This window comes from Scyliorhinus torazame, chromosome 4 (genome assembly GCF_047496885.1).
Source record: "Scyliorhinus torazame isolate Kashiwa2021f chromosome 4, sScyTor2.1, whole genome shotgun sequence".
In the NCBI taxonomy this organism is placed as follows: Eukaryota; Metazoa; Chordata; class Chondrichthyes; order Carcharhiniformes; family Scyliorhinidae; genus Scyliorhinus; species Scyliorhinus torazame.
The window spans coordinates 288093851-288121432 of NC_092710.1; positions in this window are offsets into that span (position 1 = coordinate 288093851).

Here is a 27582-nt window from a genome sequence, read left to right on the forward strand (position 1 = left end):
TAACCTATCCAAATCCTTCTGCAGACTTCCGGTATCCTCTGCACTTTTTGCTTTACCACTCATCTTAGTGTCGTCTGCAAACTTTGACACATTGCACTTGGTCCCCAACTCCAAATCGTCTATGTAAATTGTGAACAACTGCGGGCCGAGCACTGATCCTTGAGGGACCCCACTAGTTACAGGTTGCCAACCAGAGAAACACCCATTTATCCCCACTCTCTGCTTTCTGTTAGTTAACCAATCCTCTACCCATGCTACCACTTTACCCTCAATGCCATGCATCTTTAGTTTATGCAGCAACCTTTTGTGTGGTACCTTGTCAAAAGCTTTCTGGAAATCCAGATATACCACATCCATTGGCTCCCCGTTATCTACTGCACTGGTAACATCCTCAAAAAATTCTACCAAATTAGTCAGACATGACCTACCCTTTCTGAACCCATGCTGCGTCTGCCCAATGGGACAATTTCCCTCCAGGTGCCCCGCTATTTCCTCCTTAATGATAGATTCCAGCATTTTCCCTACAACCGAAGTTAAGCTTAGCGGCCTATAATTACCCGCTTTCTCCCGACCTCCTTTTTTAAACAGTGGTGTCACGTTTGCTACTTTCCAATCCTCTGGGACCACCCCAGAGTCTACTGAATTTTGATAAATTATCACTAGTGCGTTTACAATTTCCCTAGCCATCTCTTTTAACACTCTGGGATGCATCCCATCAGGGCCAGGAGATTTGTCTACCTTTAGCCCCATTAGCTTGCCCAATACTGCCTCCTTAGTGATTACAATCATCTCAAGGTCCTCACCTATCATATCTTTATATTCTGTACCTGCGCTGCTGGGGAAACATCTAGTACAATAAAGCCTTCAATTGTCTCCAATCTCGCTTCTGGAGTTATTGATCGAGCATCAATGAGAAAGAGCAGGGCATGAATTTTGTGCCCATTGGGAATAAGCAGTTGGCAAGCCGGGAAGCAGATGCAAAATGTGCTTGCAGCTATGATGGGCCCTAGAATACAATTTCACGCTGGCTGGCCAATTAACAGGTAGCCAATGTGAAATTCACAGTGAGAAAGGCTCAGCGATGCTGAGGTGAGCAGGAAGTGGCCAAGCATCAATGAAAGGGAGGGTGAGGGCTGGCGCTTCTAATGGGCTCCCTCGAGGTGGACAGCCACTACAGAGCTGTCTAAGGGAGGTGTAGGCCTCTACAAATTAAATGTTAAAAAATGCAGCAAACTGTGTCTAGGCAGCACGCTCACACACTTGACAGCAGGACTCAGAAAACCTCAGTCCCCAGACACCTTTTAAAAAAGTTTTCAGCTCTGACATTTCATCCCGCCCTGAAGCTGTAGCTGAAATGTGCAGGCCATCTGGCCAACTGGCCCACCTGCCAACTGTAAATGTGGATGGGCGATGTGAAATCACTTTTACTCGACTTCTTAAAGGACCTAATTCCCCGTTTAATTGTCGGCGGAGGCGCTCCCAACTCTCAAGCCCACCCACCAACTGAAATATTGTTCAAGTGTGTGATGATGTAAAATGAAGTGCCGGACATTTTCTCACATGATTTCACGTGATTTCACATGTTTCCAGGTCGAGTACACACCCATCTGAGCAATGTTAAATTCTGGCTCAGGTGTGTTTCACACATAAAAGCTAACTGATGGAAATCAAGACTGTCTCCTTTAGGGTTTAAGAGATATTATTCCACCAATGTTTCAAGAGAGATTGTTAGAGAAACATCATCAAGAGCACATAGGAATAGTCTGTCGGGAAATAGGAGCAAGGAACTATAATTGATATAAGGGTAAATAGCCCTGTCAAGGGTGGGTATTGTCTCACAAATTTAATTGACTTCTTCGACGAGGCGACAAAGGAAGTGGATGAAGGTAGTGCCATGGATGTTATATATTTGGGCTTACAGAAAGCATTTGATACAGTGCCACGTGGCAGGTTGGTGAGCAAATTAAAAATGTTTGGGATTGATTGCCGCATGGATTAGAAGTTGACTAAGACATAGGAAACGGGGGTAGGTATAAATAGGCGTTTCTCAGACTGGAGACGAGTTGAAAGTTGTGTTCCTCAGGGCTCAGTGTTGGGACCTTTGCTTTTTATGATTTGAATAAATGACTTAGAAATGGGTGTTGAAGGCCAAATCTCTAAATTTCCAGATGATTCTCAGCTGGGGAGAATAGTGAATTGTGAGGATGAGGCTGAGCAACTTCAGAGTGACATTGACAAGTTGGCCAAATGGACAGACAACTGGCAGATGAACATCAATGCAGCGAAATGTGAGGTAATGCATTTCGGTGGAAGAAACATGGGGAGACAATATAGGCTCAATGGTACAACTTTGACGGGAGTACAGGAGCAGAGGGAACTTGAGGTTAAAGTGCATAATTCTCTGAATGTGGCCAGGCATGTTGGCACTGTTGTTAAGGCTTAAGGCACCCTTAGGTTTATAAATAGAGGCAGAGAGTATAAAAGCCAGGAAATTATGCTACACCTCGACAAGCCATTGGTCAGACCACATTTGGAATATTGGGATTCTGCCATCTGGGGACTAAGATCCCACGCTGGCGAGAAAACCGGCGCCAACCACTCCAGCGTCAAAAGTGAGGGATTTTCTGCATTTTCGGGGGCTAGGTGGACGGCGGAGGGGTTGGCGTTGCTCCAGCCGGTGGCCAAAGGGCCGGCGCGAGTTCGCGCATGCGCGGAATGGCTGGTGTGATGTTGCACATGCGCAGACCGGCCAGCGTATTTTCATGCATGAGCGGGAATTCTCTGCTCCGCGACAGCCCCTGGGCAATATGGCGGAGCCCTACAGGGGCCCGGCGCGGAGGAAAGAAGTCCCCCCACGGAACCAGCCCGCCTGCAGATCGGTAGGCCCCGATCACGGACCAGGCCGTCAGGCCACCATGGGCATCCCCCCCCACCCTACCCCCCCCTCCCGCGAGGACCGCCCCCGCACACTCACCTGCCAGGTCCCGTCGTGCGTGAGGTAAGTAATTTTTTCCGGGACCCATTTTTACCAACCGGCCAACCTTCGGGACCCAACCCGGTCAACCTTCACGACCCACGCCGGCCGACCTTCGTAACCCACACTGGCCGACCTGTGCGTCCCATCATTTTCTCTTACCTTGTTTGCTGCTGACAAAAATTGAGGAAATGGTTTTGGGTCCCTTTGGCCCTCGTACACGCTTCTCCAATGGAACCTGTTGGATGAAGGTGAAGTATTCCGGTGTCGGAAAGCATGGAGTCTCCATCTGTCCAAAGTTCTGAATTTCTTTCCTGTAAAATTTTATCAAATAAACCCCCCCCCCCCACCCCCCGAACTTAAAAAAAAAAAAAATGAGTAAAATAAATGAAAAAAATGAATAAAACACCCCCGAACTTGTAAAAAAAAAAGAATAAAATAAATGAAAAAATGAATAAACCCCCCCCGGAACTTGTAAAAAAAATAAAATGAATAAAATAAATGAAAAAAATTAAAATTAAATGAATAAAATAAATGAATAAAAACCACCACAGAACTTGTAAAACAAAAAGCTGCAACCGTTTTTTAAAATTGCTGCCGCAGTACGCATGCATGCCCGATGATCGGCACGCATGCGCATTTGAGCATGGACGCCGATCATCGTGCGCGCATGCGCCAATGCGGTTGAATTTTTTTAAATGCGTTTGCGGCCACTTGCAGCCGGCGTTCTGAAAAGCCGGCTGCTGTGCGGGGATTTGCGTGATCGGGAGCGCCGCGGACAACGGCGGCGGGTCGCGTCCCTGACTTTGAAGAACACTGGGCTGGGGAATGGGACTAGATTTCATAGAATTTACAGTGCAGAAGGAGGCCATTCAGCAGATCGAGTCCGCACCGGCTCCAGGCTCCCGGAAAGAGCACTTCACCCAAGCCCACACCCCCACCCCATCCCCACAACCCAGCAACCCCAGTTTTGGACACTAAGGGTAATTTATCACGGCCAATCCACCTAACCTGCACATCTTTGGACTGTGGGAGGAAACCGGAGCACCCGGAGGAAACCCACGCAGACACAGGGAGAACGTGCAGACTCCGCACAGACAGTGACCCAAGCCAGCAATCGAACCTGGGACCCTGGAGCTGTGAAGCAATTGTACTAACCACTGTGCTACCGTGCTGCCAGCTAGTTTGCTCTCTTGGGAGCCGATGCAGACACGATGGGCCGAATGGCCTCCTTTTGTGCTGTAAATAACAACAATAACAACAACAATAACAACAATAAAGTGTCTGTGTAAAGTTATGAAATGTGTCTCAGAATAAAAAATGATCCAACCACGGTTCCTTTCATTCCATGGTCAAAAGCAAGATAACTGTGGGAACATGTATATGCCAATTTCTATAAGTGTAAAGGAAAGAGTACCTTATTTTAGTTGATATCCATACTATAGCATGTTGATAAATGTTGAGTCTCAAGGCCCAATTCTACAAGTGCACAGTCAAAAGTTTTTAGAAGTTGGTTTGCAATGTATGGGTTGCCAGAAATGTTGATGTCACACAACGGTCCATGGTTTACGTCTGAGGAATTTGTAATAGTTCTCACTAAGTGTCGAGTTAAAACACAGGCTAATACTATCATATTACCCAGCATCAAATGGTGCTGCAGAAAGGGCTGCACAGATTGTGACGAGCCCTTTGCAGCAGTATGTTCTATGACAAGCTAGGCAGTAATTTTCATGCTCCTCTTCAGCACAAGGTGGACAATCTTCAGTTCTCTTACAAAATAACCCTACATTCAAGAACGGGTTGCTCACCATACGAGTTACTGTTTACCACACACTTATAGGGCAAGGTTCGGTTTGCCTAAGCCTAACATCAGTAATAAAGTAATAGAAAAACAAGACAAAGTGAATATGAGTTATGATACACCAGGCATAAATCGTAGAGTTCTGTTAGACAGCAGGTCATAGTGAAAAACCATCAATCTGATAAGTGGAGCATGCGATTGGAATTGTTATAAAGGGACTCATAGAACATAGAATATAGAAAAATACAGCACAGAACAGGCCCTTCGGCCCACGATGTTATGCCGAACTTTTGTCCTAGATTAAGAACAAATCAATCTACACCCCAGCATTCTCAATAATCCATGTACCTATCCAATAGCCTCTTGAAGGTCCCTAATGTTTCCGACTCAACTACTTCCACAGGCAGTGCATTCCATGACCCCACTACTCTCTGGGTACTCTGGGATTCGGTCTATTCACATAGCTCTTGAAAATTGGAGAGAGACTCTGTCAGTGTCATGTAGATCATTTGCTTGAAAGAGGAAATCCAGTAAAAGGAGAGCATGACAACCCTCCGATAATGCAAATTCTTCCTGCTGTCCAAAGTGAAAGTCACAAAGGAAGTGAAAGTCACATAGAAACTGAAGGTTTGCTAGCATCATAGAATCCAGTGGTGGAGCAAATGGAGTCAGGGGGTGGGATTTACTACATAACCTGTCACGATCGGAGGTAGCCTTCCATTGGCCAGAGAAGGAATCTTCTGGTCCTGCCATTGTCAATGGAGTTTCCCATTGAATGCGCACCTCGCCGCCGTGAAACCCGCAGCGGGGGGGTGCCGTCAGCGGGACTGGTAGATCCCGCCACTGTGAACCGCCAGAAAGTTCTGGCCAGGGTCTTTGATTAGGGCAAATCAATCAATGTCACAGTTCCAATGGTTAGGTGGAGTTAGGAAGTCAGTGTCAAACTTCAGGGTCAACAGCCAGATGTTGAGCGAGCAGAGTCAAGATAATGGAAATGGAAACAGATATCCAGATGGAATAAGAAAGGCAGCAGAAAGGTTGATTGAAACCATGTGAGAATGAAGAAGAAGAAAATCTGTTCTTGTCAGATGATTTATTTTTGTTAAACTCATACTGGTACCAAAGAAAAATATTTTACATGCAATTTGCTCTTTTAATATTGGTTATATGGGTGCTTTAATTATAATTTTATGAACAACATTTTACATGGTGAGACTATTTTCAATATAAAACACAATCGTCTCCATAATATATCAGTGTCCTGATATATCTGATAATCTGATTTATTTCTAACTTGAATCAGGTTTTAGCACTACAATATTCGTCCTAGTAGAACATACAATATACAGTGCAGAAGGTGGCCATTCAGCCCATTGACCTACTTAAGCCCTCCCTTCCACCCTATCCTCCAACCCCCTAACCCAATAACCCTTCCTAACCTTTTTGGACACTAAGGGCAATTTAGCATGGCCAGTCCACCTAACCTGCACATCTTTGGACTGTGGGAGGAAACCAGAGCACCCGGAGGAAACCCACGCAGGCACGGGGAGAACATGCAGACTCCGCACAGACAGTGACCCAGCAGGGAATTGAACCTGGGACCCTGGCGCTATGAAGCCACAGTGCTAACCACTATGCTACCGTGCTGCCCTTGCTCATCCTAGTAATGGATGAGGAGGATCACTAGTGTACAGAATTCACTTGCCACCTGATTTTTTTTTTAGGTTTTGCTTATGAGATTTAGTGTAAACATAATATTTCTTTACAAAAATACAGTCCCTCTCTAGAGTACGAATTAAGTGGAACACATACCTTGTGTTATATGTCTCCTTAACCTTGGCACTTTAGCACAAGTATGGCCTTTTACTTTTTCATATCTCTGTCCGTCACTAGAATCTTCAAGGTATCGGGTGTTTGAGGATTATGTGCGACTGCCCTGCTGTCATGTGGAAAGTAGCAGGTTCAGATTAGTCAGGTCATCCAATATACACTTAGATAGCATCCTAATATGATATAAGCTTGGATAAATATCAACATAACGAAAGCCTGCTTCAGTCAGATAAAATTTCAATATGACTCTGAGTTCTCTGCTGCATCAGGTCACTTGCAGTCCATAGGCTCTTTTTTTTATTCTGAACAGGTGCTGTTAAAAATATTGTGAGAACTACTGAGGAACCAAGAGGAAAATATTGGTGTATGTTGCACCAATTGCTTGGACATAAAACATGTGCAAAACAATACAACTTAGCATTTGGAAAGCCTGTGTCCAATCTGCACAAGCATTGATCATTTTTCATGGCAGGTCGAAAAACACATAGACCAGACATCAGGGACATTATCTTGACTTTCAATGACCCGACTACAATTTTCACTACTTTTTAGTCTCAAGTGGTGAGCAACTTTTAGTGATCTTTCTCAGGATTGTCCAATAATTTTCACAAGACTGTGGAAGGTGTCAGGACTGATAGGTTAAAAGCACTGGGAAATATTAAACTGACTGGGACTTTATTCTCTTGAACTGAGGGGTGAGCTGATAGAGGTCTTAGAATTGCAAAAGGGTTTGACAATATCGAGGATGCTTCCAACTCTGGAGAAGACCAGAATTTGGGGCCATAAATATAAGATGGTCACTAATGAATCCAGTAGGGAATGCAGAAGGAACCTCTTGAACCCGGGAGTGGTTACAATATGGAACTTGCTACCACACAGAATTGCATTTGCTGCTCCCACTGCGGCCTACTCGAAATTGGTAAGACTAAATGCTGGCGGTGTGACTGTTTTGCAGATCACCTTCGGTCCATCCGCAAGCAGGACTCAGACCTTCCTGTTGCTTGCCATTTTTTTTTCATATAAATTTAGAGTATCCAATTCATTATTTCCAATTAAGGGGCAATTTAGCGTGGCCAATCTGCCTACCCTGCACATCTTTAAGTTGCGGGGGCGAAACCCACACAAACACGGGGAGAATGTGCAATCTCCTCACGGACAGTGACCCAGAGCCAGAATTGAACCTGGGACCTCGGCGCCATCTGTCGCTTGCCATTTTAACATATTATCCTGCTCTCAAGTCCACATGTTTGTCCCAGGACAGCTGCAATGTTTCAGTGGAGCCAAACCCAAACTGGAGGAACCGATTAGGCACGTTACTGCCTTCGGGACTTCACATTGAGTTCAACAACTTCAAATAGTGAACTCTCTCCTCCACCTTCATCCAATTTATAGTTCTATCAATTTATCAATTTCTTTCATCGATTCATTTTTCAATCCCCGTTTTCACCCCGCATTCCACTCTGGTTTTCCCTTACTACCATCTCCCAACCCCACTAGGGCTATCTGTTCCAGGTTGTCCTTTGATGCACTGCTTACCTTTGTTCTGTAATTAACAGATTCTGATCTTCTAATGTGTTACTATCAGCAACCTTCTTAGCCATTATCACCACCTCTTTCAATCTCTCCCAGCCTCCACCTATCACTGGCACTTTATCCACCCCTACTGCTCCACCACCTCTCTCCCCCCCCCCCCCCCACCCCACCTCCACTCCCCAACCACACAACAGTATAGACCTCATCCCATTTCCAGTTATCTCGAGCTCTGTCAAAGAGTCATCCAGATTCGCAATGTTTAGATCTGTTCTCTCTCCACAGATGCTCTCAGATCTGCTGATATTTTCCAGCATTTTCTGCTTCTCTTCGATAATATATTGCAGCTGAAAGCAATTGAAATTCTTTATCTTGTTTGGCTGGAAAAGATCGTGGGCGCGATTCTCCGACCCCCCACCGGGTCGGAGAATCGCCGGGGGCCGGCGTGAATCCCGCCCCCGCCGTGTCGTGAATTCTCCGCCACCGGTGATTCGGCGGGGGCGGGAATCGCGCCGCGCCGGTCGGCGGGAATCCCCCGGCGATTCTCCGGTCCGCGATGGGCCGAAGTCCTGCCGCTGTCAACCCACGCCAGCCGACGTGGATTGAACCACCTTTGGGACGGCGGGACATGGCGGCGCCGGCAGGCTCCGGGGTCCTGGGGGGGCCGCGGTGCGATCTGGCCCCAGGGGGTGCCCCCACGGTGGCCTGGCCCGCGTTCGGGGCCCACCGATCCGCGGGCGGGCCTGTGCTGTGGGGGCACTCTTTTCCTTCCGCCTTCGCCATGGTCTCCACTATGGCGGAGGCGGAAGAGACCCCCTCCACTGCGCATGCGCGGGGACGCCATGAGCGGCCGCTGACGCTCCCGCGCATGCGCCGCCCGGCAAAGTCATTTCCGCGCCGGCTGGCGGGGCACCAAAGGCCTTTCCCGCCAGCTGGCAGGGTGGAAATCAGTCCGGCGCGGGCCTAGCCCCTCAAGGTAAGGGCTCGGCCCCTCAAAATGTGGAGAATTCCGCACCTTTGGGGCGGCGCGATGCTGGACTGATTCGCGCCGTTTTTGGCGCCGGTCGGCGGACATCACGCCTATTACGGAGAATCCCGCTGCATAAAACCAATTCATTAAGTTTAAAATTGAAAACAATATAGGAAAAGTTCATAGTTTAATTCTGTCTTGTTAAAATCATTTCACAAGATCCACAACATAGGAGAGAGCATGAGATTCACAACATAGGTAAACCTTACTCTGCTCTATCGAAAGACATCCCAATACATTTGGAAATTTCAAGGTCAGCCAGTTTCTGAGCTCGGCCCAAGTGGTAGAATGTAAAATTTAGTGGTCACGGCCATTATATCTTAAAAACAATGTTTTGACATGTGATATATTCATCCTATCTGTCCACTGCAGGCCAGCAATTCCTAACTTATATCAGTGCAAAGGTTTCAATATTAGAGTTCCACAAGACCAAGATGATGAAAATGTGCTTTCAAATAAAAGTTGTCTGTGTTTCTGCAAATTGTTGCATTGTGATGGCCACTTTAGTGGAGATTTAGATCAGATTTTAATTTACCAGCAAATACAACTTCTGTGTCATAAAGCTCTCTTAACAGGAGAGTCGTGTGATGCACAATTGCTCCTCTACATTGGGTGCAGAAATTGATGATGAATAAAATTATGAACCAGGAGGCCTGGTATGAGAGTGGTTAATCCAAAGGTCAGCGTCTTGGTGTAGAAGATGGGGACATTATGTACATTTTGTGATGGAATACGTGTTTGCGGGACATTTGGGAAAGTGTGTGAGTTGATTTCTTTAAAAATGACCTCTTGAATGTTCTGTTGAGTGCACTGACCCTGGTTACAAAGCTTGTGATTTTTTATTTTATTCAGGACCTACCTGAAAGGGCAATTGGATCTTCCAATTTTGAGGTCAACTGAAAGTGAAACCGGTTGAAACTAGATAAAAGACACAGAGCCATCCAAGCTCAGATTCGATGCATGCAGGCTGTAGAAAATTAAGCATTGATGTCCCAAAAAAGAATGATATTGAATTTAAAATGTTTTGGGGGAATTTTCCACCCCCACTTCCGGGGCGAAATTCCCCGGTATCGGCATGATGTCCGCCGACCGGTCGGGCATCGCACCGCCCTAAAGGTGCGGAATCCTCCGCACCTTGGGGGGCCGAGCCCTAACGTTGAGGGGCTAGGCCCGCGCCGGACTGATTTCCGCCCCGCCAGCTGGCGGAAAAGGTCTTTGGTGCCCCGCCAGCTGGCACGGAAATGACATTGCCGGGCGGCGCATGCGCGGGAGGGTTAGTGGCCGCTCACGGCATCCCCGCACATGCGCTGTGGAGAGAGTCTCTTCCGCCTCCGCCATGGTGGAGACCGTGGCAAAGGCGGAAGGAAAAGAGTGCCCCCACGGCACAGACCTGCCCGCGGATCGGTGGGCCCCGATCACGGGCCAGGCCACCGTGGGGGCAGCCCCCGGGGCCAGATCACCCCGCACCCCCCCCCCCAGGACCCCAGAGCCCGCCCGGCCGCCTTGTCCCACCGGTAAGAGAGGTGGTTTAATCCACGCCGGCAGGACAGGCTTCCTAGCAGCGGGACTTCGGCCCATCCGGGCCGGAGAATCGCGGGGGGGGGGGCCCGCCAACCGGCGCGGCGCGATTCCTGCCCCCGCCGAATCTCCGGTGCCGGAGAATTCGGCAACCGGCAGGGGCGAGATTCACGCCAGCCCCCGCCGGGTCGGAGAATCTCGCCCCCGGTGTATGTTTCTCAGTGGGGGGAGGTTGCTCGCCATTGTCCGGTGTCAGGATCTTCAGGTCCCGCTGCTGTCAATGGGATTTCCCATTGAATCCACCTCATACCCACCCCCCAGCAATCCCCCCTCCCCCCCCCCCCCCAACCTTTTCCCCGGGTGGAACACACCATTACAAGGGGACATAAATTTAAGGTGAAAGGTGGAAGATATAGGAGGGATATCAGAGGTAGGTTCTTTACCCAGAGAGTAGTGGGGGCATGGAATGCACTGCCTGTGGAAGTAGTTGAGTCAGAAACATTAGGGACCTTCAAGCAGCTATTGGATCGGTACATGGATGACGGTAAAATGATATAGTGTAGATTTATTTGTTCTTAAGGGCAGCACGGTAGCATTGTGGATAGCACAATTGCTTCACAGCTCCATGGTCCCAGGTTCGATTCCGGCTTGGGTCATTGTCTGTGCGGAGTCTGCACGTCCTCCCCGTGTCTGCGTGGGTTTCCTCCGGGTGCTCCGGTTTCCTCCCACAGTCCAAAGATGTGCGGGTTAGGTGAATTGGCCAATGATAAATTGCCCTTAATGTCCAAATTGCCCTTGGTGTTGGGTGGAGGTGTTGAGTTTGGGTATGGTGCTCTTTCCAAGAGCCGGTGCAGACTCAAAGGGCCGAATGGCCTCCTTCTGCACTGTAAATTCAATGATAATCTATGATTAATCTAGGACAAAGGTTCGGCACAACATCGTGGGCCGAAGGGCCTGTTCTGTGCTGTATTTTCTATGTTCTATGTTCTATGTTCCCTTCACCTCCGGGAAACCTGGGGCAAGGTTTAACCGGAAGTTCCCACTGGTGAGAATGGCTGGAAAAGACCCTGCTGGAATTCTAACCCCTGCCCCATTATCTCTGGTCAGCTCTGATTTATTTTCCATGGATGCTACCATACCTGCTGAGTTTCCCCAGCACTTTATGTTGCAAATTGAAGAAAATGAGGACTGCATCAAAGATCTGGCATTAGACAAGTGCCAGGATTACTGTAGCTATTTCAGCGATTTAAAGACGGCCCTGACTGAGCCATATATTGCACAGGCTTGTCACAGCGAGCGTTATATGCAGGTTCCAAGCACCATTAAAAGCAAAATTGAAGAGGTTCGAGAAAAGACTGCCATTTTGGTGAAGACCATGCGTGTGGAACTCAGGTTGGTTGGGAACTGCTAACAGGTGAGAATCAGTGGCTAATCATTGAATAAAAGGAGCTAGAATTTCACGTGAGGAAGATTTGAATCTTGAAAAACTTTGTGGCTTAAATTGGTGCCATATATGCTGTCTGAACTACCTAGTAAATCCATGAAACCTCTCTTTGTATTTGTCATTTAATGTGTAATTTACCGTTTATTTTTTTTTTAATAAACATTTTATTGAGGTATTTTCGATAGAGTAACAACAACAAAATAAATATACATGAAACCATAAACATAGCGCAAAAGCCATTTACCTTTCGTACAGGTCCCACCCTTATTGACCCCTTACTCTAATCTAAACTACTCCCCCCCCCCCACCTCCCCCACCCCCACCCCCGCCCCCGTCCACTGACGATTAATTTTCCGCAAAGAAGTCGACGAACGGTTGCCACCTCCGGGTGAACCCTACCATTGACCCTCTCAAGGCGAACTTGATTTTCTCCAAACAGAGAAAGCTAGCCATGTCCGATAGCCAGGTCTCCGACTTCGGGGGCTTTGAGTCCCTCCAAGCTAATAGTGTCCGTCTCCGGGCTACCAGGGAAGCAAAGGCCAGAATGCCTGCCTCTTTCTCCTCCTGGATTCCCGGGTCTTCTGACACCCCGAAAATCGCCACCTCTGGACTCAGTGCCGCCCTTGCCTTTAACACCGTGGACATGACGTCCGTAAATCCCTGCCAAAATCCCCTAAGCTTTGGACATGTCCAAAACATGTGGACATGGTCGCCGGTCCTCCCGCACATTTTGCGCATCTGTCCTCAACCCCAAAGAATCTGCTCATCCGGACCACTGTCATGTGAGCCCGGTGAACAACCTTCAATAGTATCAGGCTGAGCCTGGCACATGTTGTGGACGCGTTGACTCTACTCAACGCGTCTGCCCATAGACCATCCTCTATCTCTCCTCCCAGCTCCTCCTCCCACTTGCGCTTCAACTCCTCGGTCTGCGTCTCCTCTGACCCCATAAGTTCCTTGTAAATGTCCAAGATACTCCCTGCTCCTACCCACCCTCTGGAGACTACCCTGTCCTGAATCCCCCTTAGCACTAGGAGCGGGAAGGTTGACACCTGTTTATGTAGGAAGTCCCGCACCTGCAGATACCTGAATTTGTTTCCCCTCGCCAACCCAAACTTTTCCTCTAATGCCCTCACACTCAGAAAGCTCCCCTCTATAAACATATCCCCCATCCTCTCAATCCCCGCTCTCCGCCATAACTGGAACCCCCTGTCCATACTCCCCGGGGCAAACTGGTGATTATCACAGATTGGGGCCCAAACTGATGCTCCCACTGCTCCCACATGAAAAATGAAAATGAAAATTGCTTATTGTCACAAGACGGCTTCAAATGAAGTTACTGTGAAAAGCCCCTAGTCACCACATTCCGGCGCCTGTTCGGGGAGGCTGGTACGGGAATTGAGCCGTGCTGCTGGCCTGCCTTGGTCTGCTTTCAAAGCCAGCTCTTTAGCCCTGTGCTAAACCAGCCCCACATGCCGCCTACACTGGCCCCAAACTCTCAGGGCCGCCACCATCACTGGACTGGTGGAGTACCGTGCCAGCGAGAACGGCAGAGGCGCAGTTACCAACGCCCCCAAACTGGTGCCCTTACATGAAGCCGCCTCCATGAGCACCCATGCCGACCCCTCCCCCACCATCCACTTCCTGATCATGGCTATATTAGCCGCCCAATAATAGTTGCTAAAATTTGGCCGCGCTAGCCCGCCCTCTCCCTGACTCTGCTCAAACATTACCTTCCTTACTCGCGGGGTCCTGCCTGCCCAGACAAAGCCCATGATCACTCTGTTGACCTGCTTAAAAAAGGACCGCGGAATAAAAATGGGAAGACACTGAAATACAAATAGGAATCTCGGGAGGACCGTTATCTTCACCGTATGCACCCTCCCAGCCAGAGACAACGGAAGCACGTCCCATCTCTGAAAATCGTCCTTCATTTGGTCCACCAGCTGGGCCAGGTTCAATTTATGCAGCTGGTCCCTTTCCCACGTCACTTGGATACCTAGGTACCTCCAGCTTCCCTTTAATGACCTAAACGGCAGCTCTCCCAGTCGCCTCTCCTGTCCCCTTGGCTGGACCACAAACATCTCACTCTTTCCCATATTAAGCTTATATCCGAAAAACGGCGAAATTCCCCTAAAGCTCTCATGATTTCTTCCCCTCTATTGGGTCCGAAACGTACAGAAGTAGGTCATCTGCATAGAGCGAAACCCTGTGCTCCAACCCCCCTGGACCAGTCCCCTCCAGCACGTCGAGGCTCTCAGAGCAATTACCAACGGCTCAATAGCCAGTGCAAACAACAGTGGGGAGAGGGGGCATCCCTGTCTCATGCCCCGGTGCAGTCTAAAATAGTCCGATGTTGTCCTATTCATCCGTACACTTGCCACAGGAGCCTGATACAGCAACCTGACCCAGTCGATAAAGCCCCACCCGAATCCGAACCATCCCATTACCTCCCACGGATAGTCCCATTCTCCCCGGTCAAAAGCCTTTTCTGCATCCATTGCGATCACTACCTCAACCTCTCTACCTTCCGGGGGCATCATGATCACATTTAACAGCCTTCTTACATTGGCCACCAACTGCCTGCCCTTAACAAACCCCGTCTGGTCCTCCCCATTAACGTCCGGAACACAATCCTCAATCCTGGAGGACAAGATTTTGGCCAGCAACTTGGCATCCACATTTAACAGGGAGATCGGCCTGTAGGACCCACACAGCCCTTGGTTCTTGTCCCGCTTAAGAATCAGTGAAATCATTTTCTGTGACATCGTCGAGGACAGCACCCCTCTTTCCCTTGCCTCATTGAACATCCTCATCAACACCGGCCCCAATATCCCAGAGAACCTTTTATAGAACTCCACTGGGTACCCGTCCGGCCCCGGGGCTTTACCCGACTACATGGCCTTCAGACCCTCCACTATCTCTTCCAACCCGATCGGAGCCCCCAGCCCTCCTACCCGCTCCCCGTCCACCTTTGGGAAATTCAGCCCCTCCAAGAAGTGCCTCATCTCCTCCGGCCCCGTAGGGGGTTCCAACCTGTACAGCCTGCTATAGAAATCCCTAAACGTCTTATTCATCCCTACTGAATCACCAACCAGGTTCCCATCTCCATCCTTTACTTTCCCTATCTCCCTAGCTGCCTCCCTCTTCCGAAGCTGCTGTGCAAGCATTCTGCTGGCCTTCTCTCCATGTTGTAATTTGCTGTTTATAATTGCTGCTATTTGCCTTATAATTCATCTTTAATTTACATTGATTTTGGCTTCACTGATGAAGTAAAAGTTATAAAAAGTGATATCTTGTCCATTGTATTTTCTTGTTGGAGTCATTCGGTCAATTCAGTTCTTTTTGATTTTTGGTCTCCATGGCGATCATAACAATTTGCTGTTGGGAACATGTGGTCGCTGTTCACAAACTGGACATATCCACAGCAAAATTGGGAACTCACTGGACCATAGTAGAAGAAATGTTTTTCTTGGTACATTTGGTGTATACACCATACGGACACAGGGTGAATTCTAAGCAAGAAGTATTCTATCTTTCCAAACCGAAGAACATCCCTTAGCAGCATCCGGCGAGATTAAAATCACTTCAATTGCTTAATAACATGACAGGCTGATTTTTTTTTCAGTGAAGTACTGATGTTCTGGAAAGTCACTTTTTTAATTATGAAATCCAATGTGTAGAATAGCACAAAGCAACAACTTGGTCAAAAAGAAACATACTACCACTGTTTCCTCTTGAGAGAAAAGGGCTTTAATTTGATTTTCCAGCTAAAAACAGCGTTCTTATCAGTTCTGTAATGGACTGAATTTTGATCACAAGAAAAGAAATAGCCTGCGGAGGTTTGAGTGAGTCACAAATAGGATTATTTTGTAAAGATCCCTGCGTTATAATTCTAGAGCGATGAAAAATGTTGATTAGAACTGTTGCAGAGATTAATAGAGCTTTTAATGGAAGCACATGTTAATCTGACAAAGAATGTAGAACATTGCAAGTGTTGTGTGCGGCCTTATTACAAATGCTATTAGGATGGAGTTTCTAGCTAAATAAGTTATGACTGAAGCCGCCTACGGCACGCTGGGGAGGAAATTCTTCTTTCCTACCAGCGCAAAACAGGCAATAACGAATCAGCGGCAAGTTTGTACAGAAAGGAAAATCAGGGTGGGTGTAAAGCAGGCCAGTGATTCACTGCCACCTTTTTTGAGCTGCCGTCTGAGGTGAATTCAACATCCAGTTTAAAATTCCCTCCCACTGGTTTCTGATTATTCTTGAAACCAAAACTAAAGAAATCTCTCAGCCAACCATACTTTCTCAAAGAATGTGGACTTAACTTCACCTCAATGTCCAATGCCGCCCAATCGTTATGCCTAGAATCGAATAGAATGCGACTGATAATTGCAGTCTTTATGCAGAATTCTAAGAAAAGAATTGCAATGGGCAACAGGTAATTATTATTGAATTATCATTCTTTCTATAATTGAGAAATTCCAGCATTTTGTCAAGGATGTCAAAGGCAGAAGATAATGGATCAGGGGGGGAGGGGGGTGGATCTCTGGCACGTTCACAGGAGACGCAAATCCCGCAATGGCCGCTAACTCATGCGAGATTTGTGCCAGGGAGATCTCAGAATGATATCTTCCCTGCATGTGTGTCCCCCCCGTCCCCCACCCCCCCCACTTCTGCCAGTGATGTAATCAGGTTCACAGTCTCTGACATGCAGGGTCTCTGATATGGGTGTCTCTGATATGTGGCTCTCTGATATGGTGTATCTCAGATATGGTTCATCCCTGATATGGGATGGTCTCCGATATGGGGGGGTATGATGGGGGTTTCTGGCATGGGGGTCTATGATATGATGGCGGGGGGTCTGATGGGGGGTCTGATGGGGTGTAGGGTCACACTCATATGGGTGTGCTCTGCGGGGGCGGGTGTGGTGACCCGTAATTCCCATCATGGTAGGGGAGGATGCCCCAACTTGTCAGCAGGGGTGGGGCAGAGCAGGATTTCCATTGTGGGCAGTGGGAGGCCAGCCGCCGTAATAGGCCTCTCGCTCAAAATGGCGGCCTGTTAGCGGAATTCCGAACGGAACCCGGGTGCTCCCTGCCATGCATGTATTAGCATTTTTTCTTCTTTCTTTTAATACAGCACAGAACAGGCCCTTCGGCCCACGATGTTGTGCCGAACCTTTGTCCTAGATTAATCATAGATTATCATTGAATTTACAGTGCAGAAGGAGGCCATTCGGCCCTTTGAGTCTGCATGGAGGAGGGGACTGAATTACTCCTGAGTGCCGCTCCTAGCGCCAGCACAGACCAGAAATGATTCAACTCCAGCAGGAGAATTTATTCTCCAGCCCTTAATATCCAAGGGGGTGAAAGGTTATCGGGGGTAGTTGGGAGGTTATAATCAGATCAGCCATGTATTTTCTGAGTCAGTAGCCACTTGGAGTAAAGCAGTCCATTTCTGAGGTCGTGACTTCCAAGATTCAACCCAAAGGTCAAGTGCGACCCTCAATCTTCTTTGATTCGGGAATTAGAGTTGCATCTGTCTTCCTCCTTCTTTGCATTTATGCAAAAAGCACATTTTCAAGGAAGGTGGACAGAATACCAGAAACACCACTACACCTTTCATTTTCAAACAATAGTTGAAACACTTTCAAACTTGAATCCAATTTATTAACTTGCACAGCGGCAACAGTGTGTGCCATCTAAAGGTGCACTGCAGAAATTCACCAAGTCCCCTTCAACAGCACCTCCCAAACCTGTGGCCTCTACCACCCAGAAAAACAGGATGGCAAAGACTTGGGGGATGTGGTGTTGGGTGTTCTGAGGTGCAGATGAACCAACACGGTTGTATTTGGTACAACGCTGTTTTATTTCAACTTGCTATTTACAGTTCTGTCTTGATACTCTGCACGTGGTGACTCCCTGAGTGTGTTGTTAATCAGGTCCTGTCCTTGTCCTGGTCTCTAGATCTACTGGCCACCAGGTGTCGTGTTTCTTCTCTTATACTGTCTCTGTCCTTGTCTGTGATTGGCTGCCGTGTTATGTGTGCTGATTTGTCTGTTGGTCTGTCTATCATGATATGTGTGTTTGAATATCATGACATCCCCCTTTTTTTACAAGATTATGTGCCTACGTGGTTATAAATATGAATGTGTCCTGAGTGCAGCTAAAGGTGTGTGTGTGTGATATTTACAGCATGTACATGTGGCGTAACTATATACATGGGGTGATGTCGGGTGTGTCATGCTAACGAGGTTGTACCATAACAAAACAAGAAGAAAAAACTTTGAAGTGTGGTCCGGTCAAACAAGATCTGGAATGATAAAACAGTAACATGTTACAATACAATAGTTTCTAAACTTTAACGTGTGAACAGTCTCATAGGCCCAATCTAGTAGGTGTGCGACGAATTCGGGTTGACCGCCTCAAGGTTGAGTCAAGAACCACCGGCTGAGGTGCGAGCCTGGCCACGGGTAGCGACAGAAGTGGCATGGTGTATGGCAGCTCCATGAAGTCACTATCAGGAACCATCGGAGGACGTGGCGTCTGTGTGTGGTTCCGTTGCGAGCGTGGAAGTAGGCGAAGGGCTCGCCGATTGCACCTACGCACCGATCCATCCGTCATGCGTACCAGGAACGAGGTGGAGTCCTTTTCTTTTTATGTTTGTGGTGGTGCCGTCGGATGGTATCTTGTAGCTGATGGGTCATTGACATTGAAGAGGTACCATCAACAATATCATTCAAGGTGACGAATGTGCCAGATGTTGAAGTCGGATGAGACTGTGCATGCTGGTTCTGGCCACATGCTGTACTGGAAGGGTGATTCTGCTGAGAAGCGTTGAAGCATGTCGCTTTGGAGACAGAATTGCTGCTCGCATCAATGTCTGGTGATGGTGTGAAACTAGAACCTTGCATCTGATAGGAAAACGCTATCTGGCCAGGCTGTGGTGCAGCAAATCCTGGGCAGTAACTAAGGCATCCAGTCTGTAGTGCAGATTGCGCTGGCGGTAGTCCTCCTTCGGTCTTGATTCCATTAGTGGGCAATCTGTAGTGCTGGCCTGTTTGAGAATATGCTGCATAGACTGCTGGCTGCTGAAGACTTGAATACTGGGTCTGTCCAGCATGAGCTGTCATTGGCCGCACTGTCGGTGTGGAACAAATGTGTGGACATAGCTGTGGTGTAAATTGGTGTATTCCTCTTGGACTGTTGCTGCTGCTTGTTATTGCTGACTCAGTGTGATTGTCACGTGATCCATCTCCTGTCGTTGTGGCATCTGTTGTTACCCTGAGCGTGCCATCACTGAGGTTGCGACACTGCCTGTCTGGAGTAAAGTCTGGCTTACGTGAATCAGAGTCGGCGTTTGGTTGCTCCCCATCTGGAGTCTGGTCTGTTTTTTGTTGATGCTCCCCGTCCGGAGTCTTAGCAGGTTCACTGAAGTCAGCTGAGATTTCTTGAAGCTGCACTTCTGGAGTCGGAACATGCAGGAATGCATTGACTAGTGGAGAGGTTCGAACAATTGAGGGTGTAAGTAGTGTGGTGTCACTGTAGTCACCAGTGGTCTCACCGTGATCGTCGAGTGCCTCTGTACGTACTAGCTGAGGTCTGTCACTTTGCACCTTTTGCATGGGAAGTGGGATGCTGTCGTCACTCGTTTCACATACCGTGGATAGATCCTCAGTAGCTGCTTGCTGTTCACTAGGGTTGGGTAAATTGTCAGAGTTTTCATCTGGTGGTGCAAACCATGTCGGTGGACTGTCATTGTCTTGCCGTTGTCCTTCATTTGGGCTTTTCTTCTTTGGAATTTTAAATTTTCCCCAGAACATTGCAGAACCTTGTTAATTTCCCTCAATTTCTCCCATATGTAGGGCATCAAATGTTGGATCCAAAGTTTCTTTCGTCATTGTACTAGTTTCCAAAGAACAGTCCGTTTCAATTTTCTTCTCAGTTACTTCATATGTATCTTTTTCTAATGTACATGCCTTCATAGTCTCTGGGTCTGATTTTGCTGGGACTGGCATAGTCACAGTCTCTCTTTTACTGTTCTCAATTGCCCACATTCTACTCCCCAGACATAAATGCTTACTCTCTGGAGTTAATGTGGTACAATGGATAATCGGGTCGACCTTATCTGCATGTTCACCATCACTGGAAAGCACAATTGGTTCACTTGAAACTGCTGCGGGTTTTAAGTGCTTTGTCTGGCTACTCGATGTCGGTGTCCTCAGGATTCTTGCTCCAATGTTCTGCTCATTTATCAGTGGAGTGTGCATAGCTTCAATGCGATTAATATTCCCCTCAGGGTTTGAAGAGTCATTACTGACTAACTGCTGCTCTCTGAATTTGGGACTTTGCGGTTTTGTGTTGAAGGGAGACAGTTGTCCCTGCTGTAGATATGATTCAGGTTGTGTTATTTCCATTAAATGAGGATCAATGTCTTGTCCATTTTTTCGATCCGTACTAAAACAATGGCAATTCTCAGTCTGCTCCTTGCAAGCTAGACATACAAGTAATTTCTTTAGCAAATCCTCAGCATCCTTCTGTGACCGTGCAGCATTATTAATATCTCTTCGGCTATAATGATCCTGAAGGTCAGCGAATAATCCTTTTTTCTTCGGGCTTGGAAGAGGCGATTCCTTTGGCTTGTCTTCATTTGAGCTTGAACAGTCATCAGCGCTGTGCCCTTCATTGTAGCATGAGAGGCCGTCATGGTCGTCCTGCTGTGCAGTGGAGCATGGTAGACTGTTATAGCCTTCTTGCTGTTTACGTGAGCATGGCAGACTTGCATCGTCTGCTGCTAGTTGGTCAGAGGAGGTTGCTAGACCCTCATGGTCTTGTTCCTGCAAGGACTGCGCATCGGAGTCATGCGTTTCTGCCATTGTGGAGTCTGTCCACGAGCTTGCTGTGGAGTCTTGTGATACTGGAGTCACTTCTTGTGCATGCAAGGACTGGGGTGTGGAGTCTTGCATGTCTTATTTCATAGAGTCGGGAACGCTGAGCGGGACGTGGACCACGCTCTGTGTGGCAGCAGGCCGCTCTCTGTGGGCTTGTACCACTCTCTGTCTCTTAAATTCAGGCTGCAGCATCATCCTGCACTGGTGAGTTGGGACGTCATATCTGCTGGGTTGAAGATCCTCAGATCCGAAAAGTGAATCCGCACCTGCGTCGGATTCAATGTGGGGGTCGCCAATGTTCAACACGAAAGGTTTGTCCGAGTCATAGTCGTATAGGACCACGGAGCTGTCATTGGGCTCATGAGGTCCAGAAAAAATATAAAGATCGGTATCGAAGTATTCGAGGTCAGAATCATCGGTTTGTGCGTAGGTAACTGCTTATTGCAGGGTTCTTCGGAGGTTAAATTCATTTCCTGGTTCAATTTGAGGCATAGTGCTGTCATTCCAGGTGAAGGAAGGTTGCTTTACAGCTTTAACAGATTTTTGTTTTTTTGATTTGGGACGTTTCCCCTTTAAATTGGATTTGGGACGTTTCCCCTTTAAATTGGTGCGGTCTGGGGCCTCTGACGTCATGACGCGTGTGACGTAGCACGTAGGAAGCGATTGCGCATGCGCAGATCGCTGTTCATTTACCGATGGCCGTTTCCTTGATTGCGCATGCGCGGCATCTCGCAAACGAAACTTCCGGTTCTGCGCACTGCTCGCGCAACTGTGCTAGTGTAATACCTTTAGCAAGATGACCGCCGACCTCGACTCAAATCTCTCTCAGGTCCCGGATTTCGGCCTCCGGGATCCCGGCCACGAGGTGAGTACTGCCGCTTTTCTTACCTTTCCTTGCCGATTGGAGTGTGTTTTCCTCACAGTATTTGTCGAATTTGTCCAGGACTGCCTGGAAATCGTACCTGTTTTGCCCCTTGGAGAACTTAAATTTTTAAAAGATTTCTTCTGCTCTTGCACCGGCGATGGTGAGGAGAAACGCTATTTTTTCATCATCGGCCAGGTCTTTGAGTTCGGCTGCCACCAGGAAGAATTCAAATGCTTGCCGGAATCGCTGCCAGTTTTCGCGGAGATCGCCGTGGCACTGGAGCGGCTGCGGAACCGGGAGCTCGTACATCTTGCCTGGGTATTGCTGGTTGTCTCTGTACGCTGAGGTATGCCGGCAGGTATCGATCCACTCCTGTACCATGTGGTGTTGGGTGTTCTGAGGTGCAGATGAACCAACACGGTTGTATTTGGTACAACGCTGTTTTATTTCAACTTGCTATTTACAGTTCTGTCTTGATACTCAGCACGTGGTGACTCCCTCTGTGTGATGTTAATCAGGTCCTGTCCTTGTCCTGGTCTCTAGATCTACTGGCCACCAGGTGTCGTGTTTCTTCTCTTATACTGTCTCTGTCCTTGTCTGTGATTGGCTGTCGTGTTATGTGTGCTGATTTGTCTGTTGGTCTGTCTATCATGATGTGTGTGTTTGAATATCATGACAGGGGACACCGCCATCTGCAATTTCCATCTCAAGCCGCACACTATTATAACTTGGAAGTATATTGCCATTCCTTCGCTATCGCTGGGTCAAAATCCTGGAACTCCCTCCCTCAGAGCACTGTGGGTGTAACTACATCGACTGCAGCAGTTTGAGAAGGCAGCTCCCAGCCGCCATCTCAAGGGCAATTAGGGATGGGCAAGAAATGCTGGCATTTTCAGTCACACACACACCCTTTGAACCAATAAAAATACGTCATAAGGTGATTGGCTGATGCTTTTCATTTGTGCTCACAAAACTGCGCTGAATAAAATCTCACTTCACTGGATCATCCTTTCCGCGGTCTTAATGACTGGATTGATGGTGATAAGGGGCAGCACGGTAGCATTGTGGATAGCGCAATTGCTTCACAGATCCAGGGTCCCAGGTTCGATTCCTGACTTGGGTCACTGTCTGTGCGAAGTCTGCACATCCTTCCCGTGTGTGCGTGGGTTTCCTCCGGGTGCTCCGGTTTCCTCCCACAGTCCAAAGATGTGCAGGTTAGGTGGATTGGCCATGATAAATTGCCCTTAGTGTTGGGTGGGGTTACTGGGTTATGGGGATAGGGTGGAGGTGTTGACCTTGGGTAGGGTGCTCTTTCCAAGAGCCGGTGCAGACTCAATGGGCCGAATGGCCTCCTTCTGCACTGTAAATTCTATGATAATTCTATGAAAGGAAACTGGGGCTGGATTCTCCGCCGGCGGGATGCTCCGTTTCGTCGGCAGCCCGGGGGTTTCCCGACGGCATGGGACTGCCCCATAATGGGAAACCCCATTGACCAGCCATGTAATGGAGCATCCCGCCGGCGGGGTGATACGGAAATGTGGTGCGGCGGGCTAGAGAATCCAGCCCCTGATCTTTACTCCCACTTTTTAATCCTACATTTTACCCAATAGAGAAACAAATGATCCAAAATTATTTAATACTGTGCTGTATTTGGCAGTATCTTAGCACAAATATATTTATTTTTCTCACATGAAAATTATATTGGTCTTCCCTGTTCTAAAGGTCAATCAATAGTAAACAAGCGTGTTATGAAGCCATAGAGCCTAGAATATCAACATTGCTGTGGCCTGAGGCATACATTGAATAAAGCTGCAATGTTGAAGCTGAGGTTCATTGAAAGAATATTAAGCTAATATTGTTTGCTTTAATTGAGTACTTACTACTCAGGATATAGAAATACTTAGAAGTTACAACACATCCAATTCAAGCAGTCCACTAAATGGTCACAATCATATTTATTCACTTACCTATCCATTATAGTCTAGACGTAATTCTTACCCCAACTACTAAACCTGGAAATGAATTCAAAAACCTCACAACTCCCCGTGTACAGACATTTCTCCTGCCCAGGATTCTGGAGTGGGAGTACATTGCCCAACATTCACCGAGAGGCATGGGTGTTGTCACTGAGCCAAAGCTGGCATTTTGAAGCTGATTCAAACTTAACACTCAAGAATAATGAGATCAACACTTGAAGTAGGAAAAAGAAATTATGAAATTGTGCGGCGAAAGAATAGGGAAAGAGATTTAAGCAGGCAGGGCAGGAAGATGGCCTAAACTTTCCCCTACAGGCCCAATGTTAGAAAATGACAATCCCAGCAAGCAGTGGTGCCCAGGTTGCCTGAAGCACGTTCTCCATGGTAAAGTTTCCCCATCGGGCACGGGAACTTGTAAAACTGGACCGCATGAGATGGTGAAGGATCAACACAGATCATGAGCGCGATTCAGTGGACTTAAAGCCATGTCCTTTTTGGACCTGTTTGGACATGGTGTTTCTTGGCTGCTGCAGCAACGAGATTAACCCCACTATTCACCGGCATTTTGCTGGCTTTTTGGGCCTCAGGGGGTTTCTCCCCTCCGAGACCACACTTTCATTGATTTCCTCCAGTAGCGAGCTGAGCCTATTGGTAGGAACGGACCTCGCAGATTGTGGCCCAATTTTGGACGGCAACCCCAGTCTCTGCAACCCCTCTTCCAGGCCCCCACACCCCGCTTTCTGGACCACTCCCTTCACTCCCAAACCTTCTCGTGGCCCCTTAAACCCCCCAGTCATTGTCATATTCTGTCGACTGGCCGATATGAATGATGCACTGCAGAAAATATAGGTTCGATAATTTATTATGAAACAACTGCATGATAAAGATAACTAGTATAAATAAGATAATAAACTACTAACACCAATTAACTATTGTAGAGCTACTGCTAAATACGTTTATCCTCCAACGCAACCTACTCCCAACTCCCCAGCCACCAGGGTCATGTGGTAGGTTTACACTGCCACCTAGTGGTCAAAGGTGCTGTATAACGACTTCTGGTGGCGACCATGGAGGAGTAGGTCACACATTTGATAGCTTCCGCCTGAAACGGACTTTCGGACCTTTTTTCCCCTCTTTTCTCGGACTTTAGGGGATAGATCGATGTAGTGGAAAGGATTCCCCCTCCGATGTATGGCTAATTAGACTAGAAGTGGCCATGTGAAAAGCGTCAGCCCAGATAGAGTGAAGCAGTCGGAGCTGGTACCGTGTAGCATAGCAGACGGTCAGGACCAGGGAGCGGTGGCACAGTGCTCTAAGGAGCAGCAGATGAAGTTCTTTAAGGACTGTTTTGCTGAGCTGAAAAAGGCGCTGGACCCGATCAAGGCTGCAATCGATCAAGTGGTATTGAATCAGGCGACCCAAGGGAAAGCGGTACAAGAAATTGAGCTGAAGTTGTCCAGCCAGGAGGACTATCTAACCGTACTGGAGCATAAGGTGAAGGTGTTGGATGAGCGCCACAAGAGAATGCAGGAGAAGTTGGAGGACCTGGAGAACAGGTCCAGGAGGTAGAACTTAAGGATCGTTGGCCTCCCCGAAGGAATTGAGGGTTCGAATGCGGGAGCATATGTGGCGGGCATGCTGCATACGCTGATGGGGCCCGGGGCGTTTTCTCGGCCCCTGGAAGTGGACGGAGCGCATCAAGCCCTCGCAAGGAAGCTTAAGGCGAATGACCCGCCGAGGGCCATGGGGGTGCGTTTCCACCGTTTTTCGGACAAAGAACTCGTCTTGCGGTGGGCCAAGAAGGAGCGGAGCAGCAGATGGGAGAACAGCGAGATGCGTATCTATCAGGATCTGGGAGCGGAGCTGGCCAAGAGACGTGCTGAGTTTAACCGGGTGAAGGCGATCCTCTTCAAGAAGGGGGTGAAATTTGGGATGCTCTATCCAGCGTGGTTGTGGGTTATGCACGAAGACCGGCACTTTTACTTTGAGGCACCGGACAATGTATGGTCATTTGTCAAAGAAAAGAAGTTGGAAGCATCTTAAAGGACACTTAAGTCCTGAAGGAGTTATGTGGCGGCGGTTTGTAATTTCTGTAATTCTTGTATCAGTTCAAATCAGACAGTCTGTGGTTCTGGGCTAAGTATTGGGCTGGGGTGGTGGTTTGAGGGTGCTTTGTTTTTGCAGAGATTGGATGCGGAGTGGGGAGGAGAGCCCCGAAGTTGGTGCTATTCTGTCGGAGGTTGGGTTTGGTTCCAAGCGTTTGTTTCTTCATTGGTTTATGTTAATCTCTTTTACTTGAGGTTGTTTACTTACTGGGGACTGCGATGTTGTTAAATGGTTTATGCATGTCACAAAAGGGGTTCGAACAATAGGGAGCCAGACTGTTTGGCACCAGGGGTGGGGGCTGTCGTGGTCAGCATGGTTCAGCTGACTCTCGGAAGCGAGGTGGGGGTGAACATGTGCTAAGATGGTTCTTGACCTGGGGGATTAGGTTTCGGGTGCTGTTGTGGGGGGGAGGGGGGAAGGGGGAGGCTATTTTGCTGACAGGGGAGGAAATAGTATCGGGGAACAAAAGGGAGGTCGAGGGCGGTTGCTGCTTGTGGGGGAGCTCGGGGAAGCGGGGGGCTCTAGGCTGGCCAAAAAAAGATTATGGCTAGTCGGTGGGGGGGCGGGGGGGGGATGGGGAGGAGGTGGCAGCCCCCCCGTCCAGGCTGATTGCGTGGAATGTGAGGGGTTTGAATGGGCCGGTCAAAAGGGCTCGCGTGTTCGTGCATTTAAAGGGGCTGAAGGCAGACACAGCAATGCTTCAGGAGACACATCTAAAGATTATTGATCAGACAAGATTGAGAAAGGGTTGGTCAGGTGTTTCACTCTGGGCTGGACTCGAAGACCAGGGGGGTAGCAATATTGATCAGCAAGCGGGTGGCGTTTGAGACTGGATGAATTGTGGCAGATAAGGGGGTAGATATATTATGGTGAGTGGGAAGCTGGAGGGTGTATGGGTGGTGCTTGTAAACGTATATGCTCTGAACTGGGAAGATATGGGATTTATGAGACGGGTGTTAGGTAAGATCCTGGACTTAGAGTCTCATGGCTTGATCATGGCGGGAGACTTTAACACGATCACTGATCTCGATCTGGACGGTCAAAATCCAGGACTGGAAGGATGCCTGCCACGGCGAAGGAGTTGAGGGGTTTTATGGAGCAGGTTGGGGGGGTAGACCCCTGGAGATTCAAACGGCCGAGGGTGAAGGAGTATTTGTTTTTTTCTCTTGTCCATAAAGTTTACTCCTGCATTGATTTTTTTGTTCTAAGCAGGGCGCTAATTCCGAAGGTGGCGGGGGACAGAATATTCGGCGATTACAGTCTCTGATCATGCCCCGCATTGGCTGAATTTGCGGTTGAGTGAGGAGAGAGAGCAGCACCCGCTGTGGAGGCTGGATTTGGGGTTGTTAGCGGACGAAGCGGTCTGCGGGCAGGTGAATAAGTCCATTCAGAATTACCTGGATACAAACGATACGGGAGAGGTATCAGCAGCGGTGGTTTGGGAGGCTCTGAAAGCAGTTGTAAGAGGGGAACTTATTTCGATTCGGTCCCATAGAGAAAAGGTGGAACGAGCAGAGAGGGAGAGATTAGTGGAGGAGATACTTCAAATGGATAGGAGATTTGCGGAGGCCCCGGGCGCTGGGTTCCTGAGGGAGCATTGGAATCTACATGC